The 23,443-nt window shown below is 46.3% G+C and overlaps 3 long non-coding RNA genes across 7 annotated transcripts in view; 1 reads left to right on the top strand and 2 right to left on the bottom strand.

Moving 5' to 3' along the window:
* LOC122689036 overlaps nucleotides 1-23,443 on the top strand; it is a 574,758-nt gene that overhangs the window by 16,494 nt on the left and 534,821 nt on the right. The window lies entirely within an intron of this gene.
* On the bottom strand, nucleotides 1,912-3,872 carry LOC122689041. The gene is made up of 2 exons (XR_006339706.1): nucleotides 3,716-3,872; nucleotides 1,912-3,180 (listed from the first exon to the last, which is right to left on the bottom strand). It is a non-coding gene; the product is annotated as an uncharacterized LOC122689041 (long non-coding RNA).
* On the bottom strand, nucleotides 12,544-16,665 carry LOC122689043. Its single transcript, XR_006339708.1, has 3 exons — nucleotides 16,578-16,665; nucleotides 16,224-16,358; nucleotides 12,544-13,585 (listed from the first exon to the last, which is right to left on the bottom strand). It is a non-coding gene; the product is annotated as an uncharacterized LOC122689043 (long non-coding RNA).

Genomic DNA, 23,443 nt, shown 5'->3' with positions numbered 1-23,443 from the left:
AGCACCTGCTCCCTCTACATCGGAGCGTTCCACAGCAACGGGGGAAACCCACCGTCTTCCACCACCCTATTCTGCAGCTACTGGCACATCACCGGTTGGCCTTCAAAGCAAAACTGCTTCAAACTCTGCTGAGATAGTCCCTCCTCAGCCCCCTTCCGTGGAGCTTTTGTCCCAGTCACTTCACTGTAACTGCTCTCGTCATGGCCATCATTAATATCCATTCTTCCTGATCCCACAGACACTCTTCACTGCCCATCTTAGCCAACACCTCAGGCACCTTAGGCATGTTTGACTCTTGTGTTTTTAAGCCCTCTGTTTTTTAATATTCCAGGGGTGTGGGGCTTATGTGACAACAGCGTCTCCTAGATGTGCTCGACAAGGTACACATTCTACACTATGCCCCCTTTGACCTGGATAGTGTATGGGAAGTCTTGGGTCAAATGAAAGACAAGCCAAAGAAAAGAGCGTCCCAGTCACAGCGGGGGAAACGGCCCACAGAGGCAGTGGCGGGCAGAGGTGAGAGAGCTCAGACAAGGGAGGTGTGACAAGAAGTGAAGAGGAAGACCAGGGAAAGGAGGATTCCACCCCATTCACACTTGGGACTCACAGGGCGCACACTGCGCAATGACCCAATGTTGTCTTTGGGCAGAAGGGTGGCTGTCGTTTAGGAATTTCGTTTCTGGAGCTGATCTTGGTTCCTGCTGCGGTGCAGGTGAGATCCAAGGGAGGGCTCTGCATCACCCGAGGGAGAAATGTGGAAAGGGACTGAATCCAGACGAAGCCTAAGCAGGCAATGGGCTAGGGGACCTTGTGGCTGAGGCTGAGGCTGAGGAGTGGACGTCCCTGCCCGGGGACGGGCTGGTCGATCAGACCCAGATTCAGAGGGTTCTGCAGATGCCAGCGGGGTGGCTGAGGCTCAGTCAGCCAGGGAGGACCGGGCCCACAGCAAGAGGAGGGAGACAAAAATGCAAGTTTCACCACCCCCACCCACGGGCGGTGCAGGTCAGCATCACCAGGTGGAGCCAGGAGAGGAGAGCAGACGCTGCGAGCACACAGCCCACTACTTCCAATACGCTGCGTCTTAGATTCCTTTCAAGCCATGCTTCTTGAGAGCATAGACACCAGGAACATCCTTATCTGGTTACCTCTCCATTCCTCCTCCACGCGCCCATCCACAGAACATCCGCTTGCTCACGTCTCCCAGGAGCTCCGCGGGCCAAACCATGGTACCCAGTGCTGTACTGGCCACAGACACATTTCCGTTTTCAAAACCACTTTCCTTGGTCAGAGTCTGTGACGGCAGCCCACCCTGGCTTCCCCCTACCTCTCAGTCCATTACTTCTAAGTCTCCTTGTCTGTCCATTTACTTTGATCCCCTCCTATAACTTGGGCTTTGTTTCCCTCTGGTTTCCAGCCTCTGCCCTGTGCTCTTCCACTCCATACATGATCCTTGGGTGACAACGTCACCTCCCGCCCGCCCCCCCCGCCCGCCAGAGCTTTTACCCATCTGACTTGTTTTCATCCGTTATGCCCCTGTATGCTGATGGCTTTTCCTATCACTAAATCTACCTAGGACATCTCACCTGGGCCCCATATTCCCCACAGGCCGAGACATATGGGGCATCTGCACTCAGATGTCCCATAATCCCTGCAGGCCTGCTAGTAGCCCAAGGCCAACGTTCCCTGTCTCATGGATGGGCACGGCCATCCACCCAGTTCCTTAAACCACAATCCCGGGCATGGTGCTGGGCAGAAACATGCAGATGGGGACTGGGAAACTTGAGAAATCCCACGGGGGGGGTCATTAGCGTGGAGGAAGGTTACTAGTGTGTAGTGTAGGAGTGTAGCTAGGTGACCGTGAAACTGAACAGCGGTCTACTCCGGCCGCGGATTTAAGATAAAACACTTCTGTGAAGTTGTAAAGTTTTCTCCTCGATGCTCAGGTGCTCAGACAGGGAGTGGGTAGGCAGGAGGGTGCAAGGAGCACAAGAGGTGTGTTTGTGGGGGAGAGGTGTGTTTGCGGGGGACAGCTTCCAGCCCTGGCTCAGCCCATCGAGGAGGGGCCTGGCGCACGGTGTGAAAGGACGCGTGGTCGGTGAGCTGGAGGTCTCCAGGAGGTTGTGGTATCAGTGCACTGGCACTAGTGCGAAGGAGCTGCAGGACAGGACGTCACGTTGAGGGTGATGACAGGGAGGAATGCTAGAAGCAGGACACCACGAGGGGCGCGGTCTTTCCTGATGCCCGGGGCGGGACCGTGGGCAGAGGGATGCTCGGGTGGGGAGGAGGGGAGCATCGCTAAGGACGGAGAGTCTCCGGGGTGACCGGGTGAGCCTCGTGGGCACTGAGGACGGATCAGAAGAGTGAGGGCTGAGAGAACAGTGAGTGTACCACGGGAGGGACGCGTTCACAGGCCGGGGGTGGGAGGGAGAATGGACAGGGGACTTGCAACGTTCCCGCACGTGGGGGGCTTCGGCAGTGGGCGACAGGACCCGGACGTCACCGGTCAGGTTCTTCAGTGGAGACTTCCAAACAGGGTCCCGGAGAAAACTCCCAGCCGACCAGGGCCGGGAGACTGGCACGGGCCTCACTGGGCGGCTGCGCGCAGGCCCAGAGCCAGCCAATCGGAGGGCAGCCCCGCCCGCCAAGCTCCGGAGCTTCCCGGACACCCTGACTTCCTGCCCCTGTTGCTACGGTTCCGCGGACGGCTCGCAGTCCAGGGGTGGTTTGGCCGGACCCCTTCGAGAGATTCCCTTCCTTTCTCTCGTCCTTACGGGCACCTCCCTTAACTTTCGCATCCGCGCTGTCCAGTCCTCTGCGCGAAAACCAGCAGGAACGATGAATTTTCTTCCGGGCTTGCGGCGTTTTGGTTTCTGTGGCCTGCAGGTGGCAGTGTTGCTCCACAGTGTCGCCGGGCCGGCTTTTCCTCAGCCCTTCGCGCTTTCATAAAGTGACAGAAAGCCTTTTGCCATAAGAAGCGGCTGGTATTTTGTTGTTGTTTTTCCTCCGCTTGTGCCGGTTGGCTGATTCAAACTGCATCTGAGCCCTTCAGAGAGCCCGTTGTGAGAACTTTCACCGGACCCATTGACACGTAAAATTACAATAAAAGAATATAAGCTGATATATTGCATAAGAGTGGACGGAGTGGTCACCCTTCTCTTGCTTCCGATCGTTGAGGAATTCCTGTGTGTTTAAAGAGAACTTTATTATGACAGTGAGTTTTGACTTGAAAATCATCCCGCCAAGTGGAAGTGAAAGTGGCTCAGACGTGTCTGATTCTTTAAGACCCCCTTGGACTGTAGCCTTCCAGGCTCCTCTGCCCATGGGATTCTCCAGGCAAGAATAATGGAGTGGGTTGCCATTTCCTTCTCCAGAGGATCTTCCCAACCCAGCGATTGAACCTGGCTATCCTGCACTGCAGGCTGACTCCTTACCATCTGAGCCACCTACAATAATAACATGACAGGGACAAGTGCCAACCTAAGATCCTGCTGGGTAAGTGATGCTGGACACCACCCAAGAAGCAGATGCCATTACTGCCCTCATTGTATGCCTTTGGGAGCTGTGGCACACAGAGGGAGAGTCAGCTCTCCAGGTTCTCAGGGTTCCTCAGAGAGTGTCCCTATGTTCAGGTCTCAAATCTGTCAGATTGTAGTTTGCACACTGGCTTGCAGGATACATTCCCCTCCCCAGTGGAAGAGTGAAATAAAATGCTCACTGGGATTGAGGGTGAAACAGCCTGCAATGCTGCGGAAGATTGACGGCAGGAGGAGAAGGGGATGACAGAGGACAAGATGGTTGGATGGCATCACTGACTCAATGGACATGAGTTTGAGCAAGCTCCGGCAGATGGTGAAGGACAGGGAAGCCTCCTGACGTGCTGCATGCAGTCCATGGGGTCACAACGAGTCGGGCACGACCTACGGCCTGAAAAACAACAATAACATATTTATTACAATGAGATACTAAATGAAAGGGGGCGGGAAGGGAAACTACATAGAAATCGACTCATCCACTCTCTCAAGATTATGACATGATAACACATTTAGAATGCAAAGCACCTGGAAGTAATCAGCTGTTACATAGTACAAGTTGCTCAGCTCACTGCAAGGAAGGTGAGTCAGGAAGGGACTTCAATCCAGAGTCGACTGACAGAGAAGAGGGCAGGGTAGTCTCTCAAAATAACCATCTTGTGGGGCCAGGTTGGACAGGACCCGGACATCACGGATCAGGTCCCTCAGTGGAGAGTTCCAAACAGTTTCGGGGAGAAATCTCCCAGCGGACGCCAGCTGGGAGACTGGCACTGACATCACTGCTCCCCGGGGCAGGCCCAGAACCAGCCCTCAGCAACTCCAGAGCTTCCTGGACGCCCTGACTTCTTGCCCGCCTCGCTGTGGTTCTGTGGGCGGGTCGAGCGGAACTCGCGCGGTCCAGGGGTGGTTTGCCCGGGCCTCTTCCAGAGGTTCCCTTTCTTTCTCCGGTCCTCAGGGGCATCCCCCGTAAGATTCCCAACTACGTTGGCCAGGCCTCTGCCCGAAAACCGAACAGGAAGGATCGATTTTCTTCCGGGCTTGCTGGCATTTTGGTTTCTGTGGACTGCAGGGGGCAGTGTTGCTCCGAGGAGCCGCTTGCCCATTCCTCCCCCGCCCTTCGGGGTTGAAAAAAGGCTGTAATAAGCGACGGATTTTTTTTTTTTTTTTTTTTCCTGGGCTTGCGCCGGTTGGCTGCTTCGAAGTGCTGAGGAAAATGCTGAGATACATATTAAGCAAACTGAATGAGTAACAACAAAGAGAAAATATTAAGCAGATCAAGGGAAAAGTAGCAAATAACACAAGAGGACATCCCCATAAGATTATCAGCTGATTTCTCAGCAGAAACTCTGCAGGACAGAAGGGAGTGGCATGATGTATTTAAAGTGGAGAAAGGGAAAAAACCTACAGCCAAAAAGACTCTACCAAGCAAGGCTCTTCTTTCAGATTCAACAGAGGAATCAAAAGACAAGCAAAGGCTCAGAGAATGCAACAGGACCACACCAGCTTTACAACAAAGACTAATGTAATAGCTCTACGCAGAAACAAAATGCCATGACTAGATTTAAGAGAATTATGAATGGGAAAGCTCACCAGTACAGACAGACACACAGTAAACATGGGAACTCATCCACACACAAATATGATATCAAAACCAGCAGTTACGAGAGGATGGGAGTACAAATGCAGGATATTGAAAATGCATTTGAAATTAAGAGACCAGGTAAAAGTTCAAGCATATATACATGTATATATATACTCTTTTACTCAGGCATGTCTGACTGTTTGCAACTCCATGGACTCTCCAGGCTCCTCTGTCCATGGAATTTTTCCAAACAATAATACTGGAGTGGTTTCCACTTCCTCCTCCAGGGGATCTTCCCAACCCAGGAATCAAACCAAAATCTTCTGCATCTCCTTCATTGGCAGAGGGATTCTTTAGCACTGAACCACCTTGGAGACATATATAATACACACACACACACACACACACACACATGTATATACACACACATATATGTATATATACATACATATATACATATATACCTATACACACACACACACATATATATACACATATGTATATATACACATACACATACATACACATGTGTGTATATACATACACATATATACACACACACATATATATACATATATACACATGTGTATTATATGTGTGTGTATACACACACACACATATACACATATATATACACACACACATACACACACACGTGTCTATGTGGTGTGTGTATAGACAGCTAGAACAAAAAAACTCATGATAACCAAACATCTACAATAGATAGAGACACAAAAAAGAAAAAAGGGATCCATTCACAACACTAAAGATAGTCATCAAGTCACGAAAGGAAGTTTAGAACAAACACCTTTAAAACAAACCCAAGACAATTTTTAAAATGGCAATAAGGACACACATGTCAGTAATTAACTTAAATGTAAATGGATGAAATGCTGCATCCTAAAAAAAAAAAAAAGAGAGAGATAACGATTTAAAAAAAATGAAGACCCATGTATAATACGGTCTGGGCTTCCCTGGTAGCTCAGCTGGTAAAGGATCTGCCTATAATGCATGAGACCCCTGTTTGATTTCTGCACTGGGAAGATCCCCTGGAGAAGGGATAGGCTACCCATTACAGTATTCTTGGGCTTCCCTGGTGGCTCAGTCTGTGAAGAATCTGCCTGCAATGCAGGAGACCTGGATTCGATCCCTGGGTTGGGAAGATGACCTGGAAGAGGGCATGGCAAGCCACTTCAGTATTCTTACCTGGAGAAGCCCCACAGACAGAGGAGCCTGGTGGGGTGCAGTCAATGGGGTCGCAAAGAGGCAGACACGACTGAGTGACAAAGCACAGCCCAGCACACATAATACTCTCTACAAGAGACCCATTTTCAAATCTAGGTACACATACAGACTGAAAGTGAAGGGATGGAAGAAGATATTCAATGCAAATGGAAATCTAAAGAAACCTGGAGTAGCAATACTCACATCAGACAAAATAGACTTTAAAGACTGTTGCAAGATTCAAGGACACCACATCATGATCAATGGATTATTCCAAGAGGAAGACACAACAATTGTAAATAAATATGCACCCAACATAGGAGCAGCTCAATATATAAACAGCCACAAAAGGAGAAAACATCAGCAACACAATAATAGTGGGGGTCTTTAGCACTCCACTTTCATCCACGAAGAGCTCATCCAGACAGAAAATCAAGAAGGAAGCACAGCCCCTAAATGACACATTACACCAGATGTACTCAATTGCTATTTCTAGGCCATTCCATCCAAAAGCAGCAGAATACACTTTCTTCTCATGTGCACATAGAACATTCTTTATAGATCATATCTTGAGTCACATATCAAGCCACATAAATTTAAGAAAATTGAAATCACGTCAAGAGTCTTTTCTGATCACAATGCTGTGGGCTTAGAAATAAACTACAAGAAAAAACTGCAAAAAAAAAAAAAATACAAACAGGGGGAGGATAAACAATGTGCTCCACAGTGTATGTACCAATTTACATTCCCACCAACAGTGCAAGAGGATTCCCTTTCTCCACAACCTCTTTGGCATTGATGTTTTGCAGATTTGTTGATGGTGGCCATTCTGACAAGATTGTACTTTTGAATTGCATTTCACGAATAAACAGCAATGTTGCACATCTTTTCATGTATTTGTTGGCCATCTGTATGTCTTCTTTGGAAAAATGTCTGTTTTAGGTCTCCTGCCCATTTCTTGATTGGGTTGTTTATATTTCTGATATTGAGCTACATGAAATGCTTGTATATTTTTGAGATTAATTCTTTTTCAGTTGCTTCATTTGAAATTGTTTTCTGCCATTCTGAGGGTTGTCTTTTCACCTTGTTTATAGTTTCCTTTGCTGTGTAAAAGTCAGACTCGACTAAGCAACCGAACTGAACTGAACTTGCTGTGTAAAATACTGTTAAGTATAATGAGGTCCCATTTCTTTATTTTTATTTCCATTAATGGAAAGAGGATATTGCTAAAATCTTTGTTAGTGTGTTCTGCCGATGTTTTCCTGTAAGAGTTTGATAGTATCTGGTCTTACATTTGGTCTTTAATTCATTTTGAGTTTCCCGCCCCCCCCCCCCCTTGTGGTGTTAGTAAGTATTCTAATTTCATTCTTTTACATGTTACTGTCTAATTTTCACAGTACCACTTATTGAAGATGGTGTCTTTTCTGCATTGTATATTCTTACCTCCTTGGGTATAGATGACGTGCCCCATAGGTGCATGGATCTATCTCTGGGCTTCCTATTGTGTTCCATTGGTCTTTTTGTTTCTGCCTAGAGCTGTTACATTAGTCTTTGTTGTAATGCTGGCGTGGTCCTGCTGAATTCTCTGAGCCTTTGCTTGTCTTTTGATTCCTCTGTTGAATCTGAAAGAAGAGCCTTGCTTGGTAGAGTCTTTTTGGCTGTAGGTTTTTCCCTTTCTCCACTTTATTTTTATTTTTTTTAAATTTTTTTATTAGTTGGAGGCTAATTACTTCACAACATTTCAGTGGGTTTTGTCATACATTGATATGAATCAGCCATAGATTTACACTTATTCCCCATCCCGATCCCCCCTCCCACCTCCCTCTCCACCCGATTCCTCTGGGTCTTCCCAGTGCACCAGGCCCGAGCACTTGTCTCATGCATCCCACCTGGGCTGGTGATCTGTTTCACCATAGATAATATACATGCTGTTCTTTTGAAACATCCCACCCTCACCTTCTCCTTTCTCCACTTTAAATACATCATGCCACTCCCTTCCGGCCTGCAGAGTTTCTGCTGAGAAATCAGCTGATAATCTTATGGGGATGCCCTCTTCTGTTATTTGCTACTTTTTTCCCTTGATCTGCTTAATATTTTCTCTTTGTTGTTACTCATTCAGTTTGCTTAATATGTATCTCAGCATTTTCCTCAGCACTTCGAAGCAGCCAAACAGCGCAAGCGCAGAAAAAAACTCCGTCGCTTATTACAGCCTTTTTTCAACCCCGAAGGGCGGGGGAGGAACGGGCAAGCGGCTCCTCGGAGCAACACTGCCCCCTGCAGTCCACAGAAACCAAAATGCCAGCAAGCACGGAAGAAAATCGATCCCTCCTGCTCGGGCAGAGGACTGGCCAAGGTAGTTGGGAAATTTATGGGGGATGCCCGTGAGGACCTGACGTGCACAGCGACTGTCTCTGGAGGGAGCATCTAGCACTCGTGGAGGAGGCCGGACCCAGAATGTGGAAGGAGCAGGGGCACTCCTCCTTGTTACAAAGCGATGGCATGTCTTTCCCCACATGTCTCACTTGGACATCTGCATTACCTTCCTAAACTGCTTTACTGAGGTGTAATTACATCCCACAAATCACACCCATCACTCCCAGGGCAGTGACTTTTAGCACCTTCACACAGTGGTGCAACCCCCACCACAGTGCAGGTGTGGAACACCGCCAGCGCCACTAAAGGTTCCGCGTACCCGTCAGCAGTCGATCCCCAACAGGACCTGCAGGCCCAGGCATCCTCTCGTCTGATTTCCCTCTCTGTAGATTTGCCCTTTCTGGGCATTTCATATCAACGGACTCCTGCAGGAAGTGGCCTTTTGCGTCTCGGTTCTTTCACTTAGCGTAATGCTTTGCAGGCTCACCCACGTGGCAGCAGAAAGCAGAAGTTCATCACTTTTTATCCGTCTATGCTATTCCACTGTATGGCTACATACAGAATACTTTGTTTACCACTCTCCAGCTGACAGACTTTTAGGCTGCTCCACTATTTGGAAATTAGAAACAGTGCTGCTGTGAAAGACCTGTAAGGACAAGTATTTGTGTGGACATAGGTTTCGCTTCTCATTTCCCAATGATGTCATTGCTCCTTTTGCACGGTGCACAGGCTAGACCCTTCCGGCAGTGTGGAATAGAGGCGGTTGAAGCAGACCCCCTGTCCTTGGTCTGGATCTCAAGAGGCAAGCATTCACTCAGACACTACTGGATGTGACGTGACGAGAGCAGGATGGTTCTCGCGGATGTCCTTCAGCACCACGACGACGACCCCTTCCATCCTGAGCTGGTTGACCGTGTTTATTGATTTAGTTATTGACTTATTTGTCATGAACGGGTCTTGAACTGTGTCAAATGCTTTTTCTTTGTCTGTCAAGGTGACAGGTGGTTTCCATCCTTCCTTATATCAATACGCTGTTTCCCATAACTGAAATTGTGTGTTGGTCCAATACTGCAATCCTGGGAAAAATCTTGCACAGCCCTTTGCAAAATGTTTCTCTATTTGCTTTGCTGATACTGTGTTGAGGGTGTATGCATCCCTATTCATGATAGATATGGATCTGTAGCTTTCTGGTGATGTCAAGTCTGGCTTTGGTACCGGGCTAATACTGTGCTTATAGGATGAATGAGGAAATGTTCCCTCCTCCCTCCTGTCTAATCAGGAAGACTCTGTGAAGGATGGGTGCTATTTCTTCTTTAAACATTTGATAGATGTCACTGATGAAACCAGGAGGCCCAGGACTTCCCTTTATGGGAAGGTCTTTAAATGAATGGTTCAATATCGTTGCTTGCTACAGGTACATTCAGATTTGTTATTTGGCCACTGCATTTAAGCCAACTCCCCATCCAGCATTCTCTGGCCTGTTGGTTCCTATGGCTCGGTCTCTGGTCTAGGATTTGACGGGCGGGACATCTCTGCACATCACAGGATTCTGGCTCCTACTCTGTAACTGGGGAGAGTATGCTGTCTCAGAAGTGACCCCCAGACCACCAACACCCAATAGGCACGTTGGGGACACAGACTTTGAGGTGGGGAGGGGGTGGCACTGCTGATATCCTCATTTACAGCCGCCCATCCATCCTCCGGGTGCCCTCTTGCAGTCTGTGGGTAATTCAGCAGTCGGGACTGGCACAGCAAGGACCCAGAGTACCCTGTCCCCTCCCCCGCCATGTCCACTTCATCTACCCTGATCCTCATCACTCCTCTCATCTCCTAGCAACGCAGCCTCACAGGGGATCCGTGACGCACTCGCCACCACATCTAAGGGTGTCAGATCTCCCCTCTGCTTAATGACTCAACTCTCAGGGGCAGGGACTGGCCATGCAATTCCTCCTCACCTCCCCCTCTCAACAGCCGGCCTGGCACAGCATGGAGGGGATGTAACAACAACAGTGAAAACCTTCGTGATTGGCTAAATTGAGGGACTGTGGATGGCGGGATCGACCTGGGTTGGCTGCTGGAGTGAGCCCATCGCATCCCACCCTGGGGAACCTGTGCCAGGTGGGGATGACCATCCCTGCCCCAGTGCATTGTGGCTAGCATCAATGACGTACCTTATCCAGACTTGGTGTGCCACCAGCTGTGGACGGACATTGAAGTCACCGGGTCTTCTCACTTCACCCCAGCCTTTACGCAGGGTACAGTTGGGGATGCTCTGTCAGAAATAAACCTGCGCTCATATGGCCTATTAGTCTATGACAAAGGAGCCAAGAACGTCCATCATGGAAAATGCTATCTCTTTAATGAAAGGTTATGGGAAAACTCGGACCCCTTTCGTACACAACATTCAAAAATCAACAAAAACAACAGAAGATTAAAGACGAAATTGTTCGACCTTAAACCATAAAGCTCCTGGAAGAAGACGTAGCCAGGACACTCTTTGACATAGGTCTTAGCAATAGTTTTTTTGACATGTCTCCTCAGGCAAGAGCAACAAAAGCAAAAATAAACAAATGGGAGTTCATCAAACTAAGAAGCTTTTACAGAGCAAGGGAAACCGTCAACAAAAGAAAAAGGCAACCTGCTGAGTGGGAGAAGATATGAGCAAGTGATACACATCCGAAAAGAGATAGATATCCAAAAGAGCTAAAGGACTCATAGGATGTATTGGGGAAAACACCCAAAACCTGATTTTAAAACGGGGCAAAGCAGTGAATAGACCTTTCTGCAAAGAAGAGATACAGATGGCTAATAGACACATGAAGAGATGCTCAACATCTCCTCATCAGGGATTAGAAAATCAAGACCACAGTGAAGTACTCTCTCATACCTGTCAAGTAGCTATTATCAACAAGACAACAAGTAAGAAATGTTGGCGAGGATGCAGAGAAAAGGAAACCCTCGTGCGGTGTTGGTGGAAATGTTTATTGGTGCAGCCGCTATGGAGACAATGAGGGTTTCCTCAAAAACTGAAAACCAGAACCACCATATGATCCAGCAGTTCCACTTCTCGGTATTTTCCTCAAGAACAGAAGAAACACTAGTCACAAAAGATATATGTGCTCCTCTGTCCACTGCAGTGCTATTTACAGCCAAGGGGATCCAAGATCTGGAAGGAACCTAAGTGCCCATCGATACATGAGTCAAAAAGGAAGAAATGGTGTACACACACACACACACATAGTGGAATATTACTCAGCAATTAAAAAAAGAATGAAATCTTGTCATTGTTGACAACATGGATGGACCTAGAGGGTATGATGCCAAGTGAAACTAGGCACACAGAGAAAGACAAATACCACAGAGTTTTATTTATATGTGGAACCTCAGAAATAAGTAAGAGAGCATGGGAAACAAGACAGAAATAGAGTCAGAGACACAGAGAACAAACTGGTGGTTACCAGAGGAGGAAGGAGTAGGGAGATGTGTAAAACAGGGAAGGGGTTAGGAGATACAAACTTCCAGTTATAAAATAAGTCATGGGAATGGAATGTACACACAGGGAATATAGTCAATAATCTTATAATAAATCTCTGTGGTGGCACATGGTAACCAAACTTATTGTGGCAATTCATTTCATAATGTTTAAAAATATGGAATCACTTTGTTGTGCACTTGAAACAAATATAATATCATAGGTCAACCTTGGGCCTCCCCGGTGGCTCAGCAGTAAAGCATCCTCCTGCATTGCTGGAGCTGCAGGAGGCGTGGGTTGGATTCCCGGGTCGGGAAGATCCCCTGGAGGAGGGCGTGGCAACCCACTCCAGTATTCTTGCCTGGAGAATCCCATGGACAGAGGAGCCTGGCGGGCAACAGGCATGTGGTCGCAAAGAGTTGGACATGACTGATGTGACTTGGCATGCACGCACGCATGGCAACTTTACTGAAGAAATAAAGAGTGGGGGCTCTGAATGGAGGATGCCAAGGTTTGTGGGTCACTTTTCCTCTGGCGGCCTATATGACTCTGAGCAATCCCCCTGACTTCTCTGTCTTCTGCTTTCTCACCTCATCAATTAGGACTGAAATCGTCCAAAATGACGGGTCTTTGAAGGAGGAGTAAATAAGGTGACAGAAAGAAATACATTGAATGTGGTCTGATACCTGGTAAAAGATGAGCAACCTTGAAATGCCATGTTCGCCCTGCTAAACATGCCCACACTGACTAAATTCACGCCTCTGAGTTTCAAGAAGAAAAGCTCCCTTGGGAGACAAGTCCTGCAAGATGGGTTGAGCTCTGAAGCTCTCTGATGAGATCGCAAGTTCAGACTCCAATAAATATACCTGTTCTCAAGTGCCTCTGTCTGCAGAAGACTCGTGGATTTCTGCAGAAATACAGCTCTGGGGGCTAGCTGATAGCACAGACTGACTGACAGACAGCAGAATTCATTTTCACTTCTGAAGAATCTCACGGGCACTTGCTGGCTACACCACATTGGGCTCTGAGTGTGGGGAGGAAAAGAAGATTTCATCACTCATGTCTCCTGTAACGAAAAGGGAAGCTATTTGTTATTAGGGGAAAGATGTTCGTGAATGACAGATCCGAGAAAGGTCTTATATTCAGAATACGTAAGGAATTTTAAAATTGCAAAGGACAAAGTCCTCTGTGGAGGAGGACAGATCCTTGTGCCAGGGATTGGGGTGTGGGAGAGGACACCAGAAAGGGGCAGCAGCTGGGTGTTTTTGGGGTGACGGACTCGGCCTGTGTCCTGGTCGCGGTGGTGATCACTGCAATCTCTCCGTGTATCAGAGCCCAGAGAACTGCACACCCAAGGACAAGCAGGCCAGCAATTCCCTGGAGGTCCAGTGGTTAAGAATGTGCCTGCAATATGGTAAAGTAATTAGCCTCCAACTAAAATAAATAAATGAAAAAATAAAAAAAATTTTAAAAACTAAAAAAAAGAATGTGCCTGCCATACAAAATTAACACACAAAAATCCCTTACATTCCTATAAACTCATAGAGAAAAATCAGAAAGAGTACTTAAGTAAACAATCCCATTCACCATTGCAATGAAAAGAATAAAATACTTAGGAATAAAGGTACGTAAAAAAACAAGAGACCTGTATACAGAAAACTGTAAAAAAAAAAAAAAAAAAAAACTGATGAAAGCAATCAAAGTTGACACAGAGAGACGGAGAAATGTACCATGTTCTTGGATTGGAAGAATCAGTATAGTGAAAATGACTCTACTACCCAAAGCAATCTGTAGATTCATCACCATCCCGATCAAACTATCAAAGGTATCTTTCACACAACTAGAACAAATAATTTCTCAGTTTGCATGGAAACACTGAAGACTCTGAATACGCAAAGCAATCTTGAGAAAGAAGAATGGACCTGGAGGAATCAACCTTCCTGACTTCAGTCTATACTACAGACTATATTACAAACCTACAGCCATCAAGACAGCCATCAAGACAGTATGGCAGAAAGACAGAAATATAGATCAATGGAACAAAATAGAGAACCCAGAGATAAATCCACACACCTATGCACAGGTTATCTTTGACAAAGGAGGCACAAATATACAATGGCATAAACAAAGTCTCTTCAACACGTGATGCTGGGGAAAACGCTCAACTACGTGTAAAAGAATGAAACTGGAACACTTTCTAACACCACACAAAAAAATAAACTCAAAATGGATTAAAGATCTAAATGTAAGACCAAAAACTCTAAAACTCTTAAGAGGAAACCATAAGCAGAATATCAGGATGCATTGAACAGGAGGATTCCTGTGTGCTCTTTTGGATCTGTCAGGAAACTTTTGGCCCTTAATAATTCCTGAATATTCAGGAATTAAGAGGAGAGACACGCCTTTCCTGGGGCTAAGGAATCCAGGCATTTCCATCGTTAGTTTCTCATTATGGTGATAAGTACCCTCTTCTCTCTTTAATAGGGATCACCTTGTGTTCTGTAAGTCTGGATTTTAATCTTTATCTTTGCTGAGAATAATTACCTTGTAAGACAGTATATATGCCCATGCCATGTTGATTAAAACACCTTTGCTCCATCAGAGCTTTGGTCCCCGAGACTGTCTTTCTTTCCTTCTTTCTCTCTCTCTCTCTCTCTCTCTCTCTATTTCTGGCTGATTCCCTGGATCGCGGAAGCCAGCTGCATAACCCAGGGACTATTAGCCTCTTTCCTTCTTTCACTCTCTCATTGTCGACTCTGGACCATCAGGTTCCGGTCCATTAAAGGACCAACAGCAGAACACTCTCTGACATAAATCACAGCAAGATCCTCTATGGCCCACCTCCCAGAGTAATGGAAATAAAAACACAAATAAACAAAAGGGACCAAATTTAACTTAAATGCTTTCGCACAATGAAGGAAACTATAAGCAAGGTGAAAAGACAGCCCTCAGAATGGGAGAATATAACAGCAAATGAAACAACTGACAAAGAAGGAATCTCCAAAATATACAAGCAGCCCATGCAGCTCAATACCACAAAAACGAAAAACCCCATAAAAAGTGGGCAGGAGATCTAAAGAGACATTTCTCCAAAGACATAGAGATGGCTACCAAACACATGAAGAGATGCTCAACATCACTCATTATTAGAAAACTGCAAATCAAAGCCACAATGAGGTATCATCTCACACAGGTCAGAATGGCCATCATCAAAAAGTCTACAAACAATAAATGCTGGAGATGGTGTGGAGAAAAGGGAACCTTCTTCCTCTCTTGGTGGGAATGCAAACTGGTACAGCCACTATGGAGAACAGAGTGGCCAATCCTTAAAACACTGGGAACAGAACTGCCACATGACCCAGCAATCCCACTGCTGAGGGAAACCACCCTGAGGAAACCAGAAGTGAAACAGACACATGTACCCCAATGTTCACAGCAGCACTGTTTTCAACAGCTAGGACATGGAGGGAACCTAGATGTCCATCGGCAGATGAATGGATAAGGAAGTTGTGGTGCACATACACAATGGAATATTACTCAGCTATAAAAAGGAACACATTTCAATCAGTGATAATGATGTGGATGAATCTGGAGCCTGTTATACAGAGAGAGGTCAGTCAGAAAGAGAAAGACAAGGCTTCTATTAATGCATACTTATGGAATTTAGAAAGACAGTAGCAACGATTCTACATGCAGGGAAGCAACGGAGACAGAGACGTACAGAACATACTTTTCGACTCAGTGAAAGAAGGCAAGGGTGAGATGATTTGAGAGAAGAGCAGTGAAACATATACATTCCCATATGTAAAACAGATGACCAGTGGAAGTTCAATGCATGAAGCAGGGCACCCAAAGCCAGTGCTCTGGGGCAACCCAGAGGGATAGGGTGGGGAGGGGGGTGGGATGGGGGTTCAGGAGGGGAGGCCACATGTATACCTGCGGCCGATTCATGTTGATATATGGCAAAAGCCATCACAATATGGCATAGTAATTATTTTCCGATTAAAATAAATTAATGATTAAAAAATAAAACAAAACCCACCTGCCAATGCAACGGGGCAGGCGTTCGGTCCCTAGTTCAGGAAGATTCCACCTGTCCCAGGGCAACTAAGACTGTGTGTCACTACTGAACCCACCTGCTTCGACTACTGAAGCCCTCGAGCCTAGAGTCCATGCTCTGCAACAAGAGAAGTCTCTGAAATGAGAAGCGCATGCACCGAGCCTAGAGTCCATGCTCTGCAACAAGAAAACTCTCTGAAATGAGAAGCGCATGCACCGCCACTAGAGAGTAGTCCTCCTTCTCCACAACTAGAGAAAGCCTCGTGCAGCAACAAAGACTCAGTGCAGCCAACAATAAATAGATAAATAATAAGAAAGAAAACCGGGCCAATCTTACGGTATGTTCATTTGAAAAATCCAATGGTAGATACCGAAGTAGGTGCATCTCTCTAGATTCTTTGAATGATCATATCCTGGGTGAAGCTAACAAAAATTACTTCACAGGCTATATTAAAATTTTAGATCAGCTTCCCAGGCACTGCTCTTTTCTAGACAGCTACTTTTCTCAGAGAACTGTTACTTAGGAACTTTAGTCACCGGAACTGAGGCCTCCACCACATTCAAGGGCAGAAAGCAAAAGCCATTAGGAAGACACGGTTCAAATCCTATGAGTTTATGAGTTGCCTGTGACTACTGGCTAGGATGAACACACATCCCAGAGTCTCTTCACATTTCAGGAACTGAAACCTTTATTTCAACCACTTAGTTCAGTTCTTTAAGGCCACTGCTATCCCCTTAAACAAACATTTGGTGTGAAACACGTGGAAAATGACCTTAACCCAATTCACTCCCAACCTCTTGCCACATGTCACAAGGAGTCTCTCACGAAATTTCCTCACCTAGAAAGCCAATTCTCAGATAAAGAAAAGAATTCACACACACACCCCTTGTGAAGAAATACTGAGATTTTAGAAACTGACTCACAACTAACCCATGGTTCATCATTCTTTTCTCTCGTCTCCCTCCATCCACTCTGAGAAAGAATGTTTGGCCATGCTGTCTGATTTGCCCACCACGTTCCTCACACCACACACAGGATGTTGTTCCAAGTGAGCCTATATACGCGCCATTGACACCAGCCAGCCCTACTGAAGTCGGCTACCTGGGGGCAGGGAGGTGGCCGGGGCAATAAATTCATCATCTCATTTCCTTCATCACCCTGCCCCATTTCATTCCCCGCAGTCACTTGGCCCACACGAATAAAGATCTCGCACCAAATCGCTGCTTAAAGCACCACTGCCTCAAGTTTCCTTCGTGATCTCACATGGCTTCTGAGGCCAGGGAACAGATTTTACTTGAGATGAGTAAAGCTAGAGAGACAGCCCATTGGCCAGAGATTCTGTTTGGGAGGTGATGTCTCTCAGGATACTCTTTACGACCCCATGGACCAAGGCCCACCCGGCTCCTCTGTCCAGGGGATTCTCCAGGCGAGAATACTGGAGTGGATTGCCATGGCCTCCTCCAGGGAACCTTCCCGACCCAGGGATTGAACCCAGGTGTCCGAATTCCCCTGCACTGCAGACAGATTCTCTACCACTGAGCCCCCGGGGAAACCCATGACGAACCTAGACCACATATTTAAAAGCAGAGACGTCACTTCGCTGACAAAGGTCTGCAGAGTCAAAACGGTGGTTTTTCCAGTAGTCGTGTACAGATGTGTGAGTTGGATCATTAGGAAGGCTGAGTGATGCTTTCGAATTGTGGTGCTAGAGAGATGACCCTTTAGAATCCCTCGGACACTAAGAAGAACTACTCTGCCCCTCCTAAAGGAAATGAATACTGAATACTCTGAATACTCACTGGAAGGACTGATGCTGAAGCTGCAATACTTTGGCCACCTGATGAGAATAGCTGACTCATTGGAAAACACCCTAGTGCTGGAAAAGATGGAAGGCAGGAGAAGGGGGAGACAGAGGGTGAGATGGTTAGACAGCATCACCAACACAATGGACATTAATTTGATCAAACTCAGGGAGATAGTGTAGGACAGAGGAACCTGGCGCGCTGCAGGCCATGGGCTCGTTAATAGTCGGACACGACTGAGTGACTGAACCACCACCTCCACCTTCCCTTTGAGCTTCCCTGAGGTGCCACCGCCCCACACTCAGCGGGGCTAAGAAGCTTTCTGTGTGTGTCAGTGGTGAAGGCTGAGACTTCTGTCTTCACACACTCAGCGCCCCCTGCTTAGGGTTGATGGCGGGTCCTTAGAATGCTCATCACTCCCTCCCAGAGCTCAGACCAGGCAGCCTTCTCACAACAGTCATGGAGCACCTACCCTGCTACAGAATTGGGAGTTGGAGCTGTTTACCCCTCTCAATGTGTTTTCTCCCTTTACATTCACTTCCACATTTCTTCCTGAGTCACCGAATTCAACTCTGCTCATCCCCACCTGGTCCCTCTAAGAAGCTGCACCTGCATCTCTGGCACATCTCTAGCACCACATGCACGGGGTGGGTGCATGTACGCCCTGCGCCATGTATCTTCTTTCTCCTTTCTCTTCGGAATCTGTCGACTCCCAGACATCACAAAAGGGCTCCAGATCGCCCACAAACGGGGCAGTGCTGCAGGGGAGGCTGTGACTCCCATCCACAGCCGCCCCACTGCATCATGGGAGCCAACAGAGCCAAGGTCTGAAAGTCCTAACACAGACATTTCAATGGACGGAACACCAGTGTCTTCCTTGGCACCTGTGAGCTGTTTTCTGGTTTGAGCCTATGGAGTCACTGACCTTGTTCACAATGCTTGCAGGCTTAGCTAGCCTTCCATCAGGACCTCTCTACTCCCCACAGCCCCCCACCTGCTGTACCAAAGACATCACTTCTGAGTTCAGTGCGCCGATTGGGTTTTCACTTGGCAGGGATACCAACACAACTTTTTTATGCTGAAACCTCAAGACACCTGTTAACGAGTCTTCAGAAAGTCCATGTTTCAATTATAATAGAAAAACTGCCTATGTAACAATGAAGATACAACAAATTACAATACTAATACAATGTTACTTGAAAATTATCTAGAATGTCACACTTCAGAGAAAAAAACGTAGTATGTGGTCTATTGCCTTCCAGGTTTTGTTCTCTGCATTTTAGAAAATTACGAGATGGGGGAGGTAATCTCTTCATGATATTGTATCTGTTGCTCTGTCTGTGTATCATTATATTATACTATGGTTATGCTACTTTCCATAATGATGAGGGTGCTCCACTAATCTTGGTCAGAGGAAACACTGCTTACCTCCGTATGGTCCAGGAACAGTTCTCTGTGATGTGTGCATGCTGACATGACACCCCATGGTCTTTCACCCACTTAGGAGACACTGTATCCAATCCATACTCAGATCCATAGTAATGTTTCATGTGGATGGACATGTAGATCTGCCTTTTGTTCCAGACTACACCAGACACTGCACTGTATTCCAGATTGGGAGTCAGATCCCACACCTGGCTGTTTCTCTCTGGCCTGGGAACTAATCTGACTTATCTCTGGCCAGCTAGGTGATTTTGTGCAGATGCATTCACCCACTAACATCTACGTGTCTCTGCTCCTCAGCTGACGAAAGGGATGATAGCATTACAGATGCTCACCTCACAGTGTAGCTATGAGTACTCAAAGACTTCATTATGCGTATATGTACGGAGAGCTACGCACGGTGCAGAAGGGGAGCTCTTCCTCCTGTGTCTCTTCACTTGTGTTTCCGCTTGTACTAGCAGCCCCCCGTCCCTGCCCCCACGTGTTCACCTCCCCCACCCCTACTCTGCTCTCTCTCCCCTGTGCCCCTGTCCTCAGACTCTCCATCCCAAAACACAGCTGAACATCTCACAATTTACCCCAGAAAATACCCATACTCTTGGATTAAACAATCATGAACATTAGCAGAAAAAATAAGAAACACAATAAACGGGCAATGTAAAAACTACAGAAGAAATAAAGCATTACTGATGAACGTCTGACTGCTAATATTTTCATATCTTCATTAGATTCAGATCTTCAGAATTTGATATACGACAATTAGATTTGATGAAACAATGGCAGAAATAAGACGTAACAAAATGGGGGCACATGGTGTGTTCACGGGTTGAGAAATTCAATATAATTAGGATGTCAGTAGTCCCCACACACATCCATCAATTTCATACAATTCCAGTCACAAATTCCAGCAGGACTTTTTCGTACATATAGACTAATTGAGGATAACATTTCTGTGGTAAGGCAAATGGACTAGAATAGCCAAATGATTCTGAAAAACAACATTGGAAGAGTAACACTACCTGAAATTTACTTTGCAGCTTCAACCAAAAGTTGTAAGCAACCATGTGTCTATGAAGGGATGAATGGATATAGAAAATGTGGTGACACCAGTCAGAACGGCCACCATCAAAAAGTCTACAAACAACAAATGCTGGTTAGGGTGTGGAAGAAGGGCAACCCTCTTACACAGTGGGTGGGAATGCAAACTGGTATAGCCACTATGGAGAACAGTGTGGGATTCCTTTAAAAACTAGGAATAGACCTGCCATGTGACCCAGCAATCCCACTGCTGGGCATAAACCCTGGGGAAACCAGAAGTGAAACAGACAATGTTCACTGCAGCACTGTTTACAATAGCCAGGACATGCATGCAACCTAGATGCCCACTGGCACACGAACGGAGAAGGACGTTGTGGTACGTATACAACGGAATATTACTCAACTATAAAAAGGAATGCACTTGAGTCAGTTCTAATGAGGCGGATGAACCTGGAGCCTATGACACAGAGGTAAGTAAGTCAGAAAGAGAAAGAGAAATACTCTATATTAACACTTATATATGGAATTTAGAAAGACGGTACCAATGACCCTACATGCAGGGCAGCAAGGGAGACAGTGTTAAGCTCCATGCATGAAGCAGGGTACTCAAAGCCGGTACTCTGGGCAAACCCAGAGGGATAGAGCGGGGAGGGAGGTGGGAGGGGGGTTCAGGATGGGGGACACGTAAATCTCTATGGCCGATTCATGTTGATGTACGACAAAAACATCACAATAATGTAAAGTAATTATCCTCCAATTAAAATAAATTAATTTGAAAAGAGAAATAGTGATATATACAAGGAATATTATTCAGTCACAAAGAAGAAAATTCTGCCTTTTGGAACAACATGAATGGATTTCAAAGGCTTTATGCTAAGTGAAGAAAGTGAAAGAGAGAAAGACACATATTGTATGTTCTCACTTATATGCAGAACCTAAAAAAGTCAAACTTCCAGAAATTTCCAAGTGTTTAGAATGGTGGTTTCCAGGGCCTGCGCAAAATGTTGAATACAGGGCACAAACTTCCAGGTATGAGACGAATAAGTTGCGTGGATTCAATGTATAGCCGAGTATAAATAACAAAACTGTACAATACAGTGAAAGCTAAGAGGGTAGATCTGAGATGTTATTTCCTCAACAGTTTTTCAAAAGGATTATGTGAGGGGATAGAGTGTCAACCCTGCTGTGGTAATCGTTTTGCCAAATATGTCTGTATCAACTCATCACATTGGCATCTTAAACTTACAGGTTATATGTCAATAATACCTCAAGAAAGGTGGAAAACATAAGAGTCCTGAGTGCGTCCAGTGGGAGAGCTCTCAAGCTATATTCTGTGTCCCTCTGACGTCACCCCATCATTCTTGAACTTTCCCTTGTTACTGACATGACAAGGTGACCCAGGCTCATTTATCCTTTCCTTCCTCAGCCTGGGAACCCATCATTTGGTGGAGAAAGGGGTTCAGAAGCTAGGATCTGGGGACTGGTGTAATTATTGCCGTTGGAATGTTGCTGTTTCCAGTAACTTGGGAATATATGTGTGCACACAATCACACAAACACATACACACACATCTATAGTTACATATCAGTCTAGCCACATATGCACACCTATCGAATACAAGAAGTTTGCGTGGAGACCTTTAATTCCAGTAGAATTGCTGAGAATTTGTTCTGGTTTACTTCCTTTCCATACTGGAAATTCCCTTTTCCAAAAATGACAGACGTGGCTCTCAGCATTCTTATGTATTTGCTGAATAGTTGATGAGTTGATGAATCCCAATGCATATAAGTGATCCCTCCTCCACAAAAGGGTCCTCCTCACAATCTATGCAGAACCATCCCTTCTCCTTGACTTCCACACCTCACTCAACCTTGCATCCATGTAGCAGTTAGCCTCCTTCCCACCCAAACCCCAGGGATATCCTTCTTTCTATCTTGGGCTCTGACTCTCCAGGCAGGGATGCCCATTTACACATACACATGCCTTACCGGGTAACACCTAACGGCTTTAGGACTGACTTGCTCAGGCATAAAAAAGGGAAGGGAAAAAAAGGGTAAGGACAGGAAGAGGTGACTATGTAATAATACAGTCAGCCAATCAACGTGAACTGGGCCAAACCCAAGCAATGTGATGAAGCCAGTCGATTTTTTTTTTTTTCCCCTCATTGTCCTCCAACTTCCCTTCCTGCCTCTGTCCTTTGCCCCAGTTCCTGTTTCCTTCTTAAGTCCTGCCCTCCATCAAGAGTACGAATGTTACGAGGCATGATTCCCACATTATAACCGATCTCTGCTGCTTGGCTGACATTCAGCGTGACATCCCTGCAGCTGGGACACTCAAACTCTCTCTCTCTCACGATGGACCAGAAGGTCTCACTCCTAATTTCAGGGATAGGTAGGAGAGAAGGTGCAGGGCACACGTTGGAGCCCTCAGGCCTTCATCTGTGAAATGCGGATGATCACAAATTGTGAGAGAAACACAGACAGCAGCAACCAGACCCCTTTCAATGAGTGCTACATGCCAAACCAAGTGCATCACAGGACTCCTTGACATTCAGGAGCTCGCCAAGTAGATTTCCATACCAGGACAGTTGCATTTGTTGTTCCTTCTGCCTGGAATGCTCTTCCCTTAGATAACCCCATGGCCTGCTCCCTCACTTCCTCCAGATCTCTGCTTACTTGCCATCTTTCAGGGAGACTTTCCCTCCTTACCTTGAATAATAACATCATACCTACATATACCCTTTCCCCTGATCTAGCATTATCTTTCTTCATAGTGTCTGCCACCCTTGATTTATTTACTGACCACCAAGTCTATCAAAGGAGAGACTTGGTCCGTTCTGCCCCGTCACAAACTCCAACAACAGTGCTCAGGTAGATTACAGGTGCTCAGAAAACATTTGCTGAAGGATAGTCTGGAGCC

This window comes from Cervus elaphus, chromosome X (assembly GCF_910594005.1).
Source record: "Cervus elaphus chromosome X, mCerEla1.1, whole genome shotgun sequence".
NCBI classification, from domain to species: domain Eukaryota; kingdom Metazoa; phylum Chordata; class Mammalia; order Artiodactyla; family Cervidae; genus Cervus; species Cervus elaphus.
This window is presented reverse-complemented; position numbering and strand designations above follow the sequence as displayed.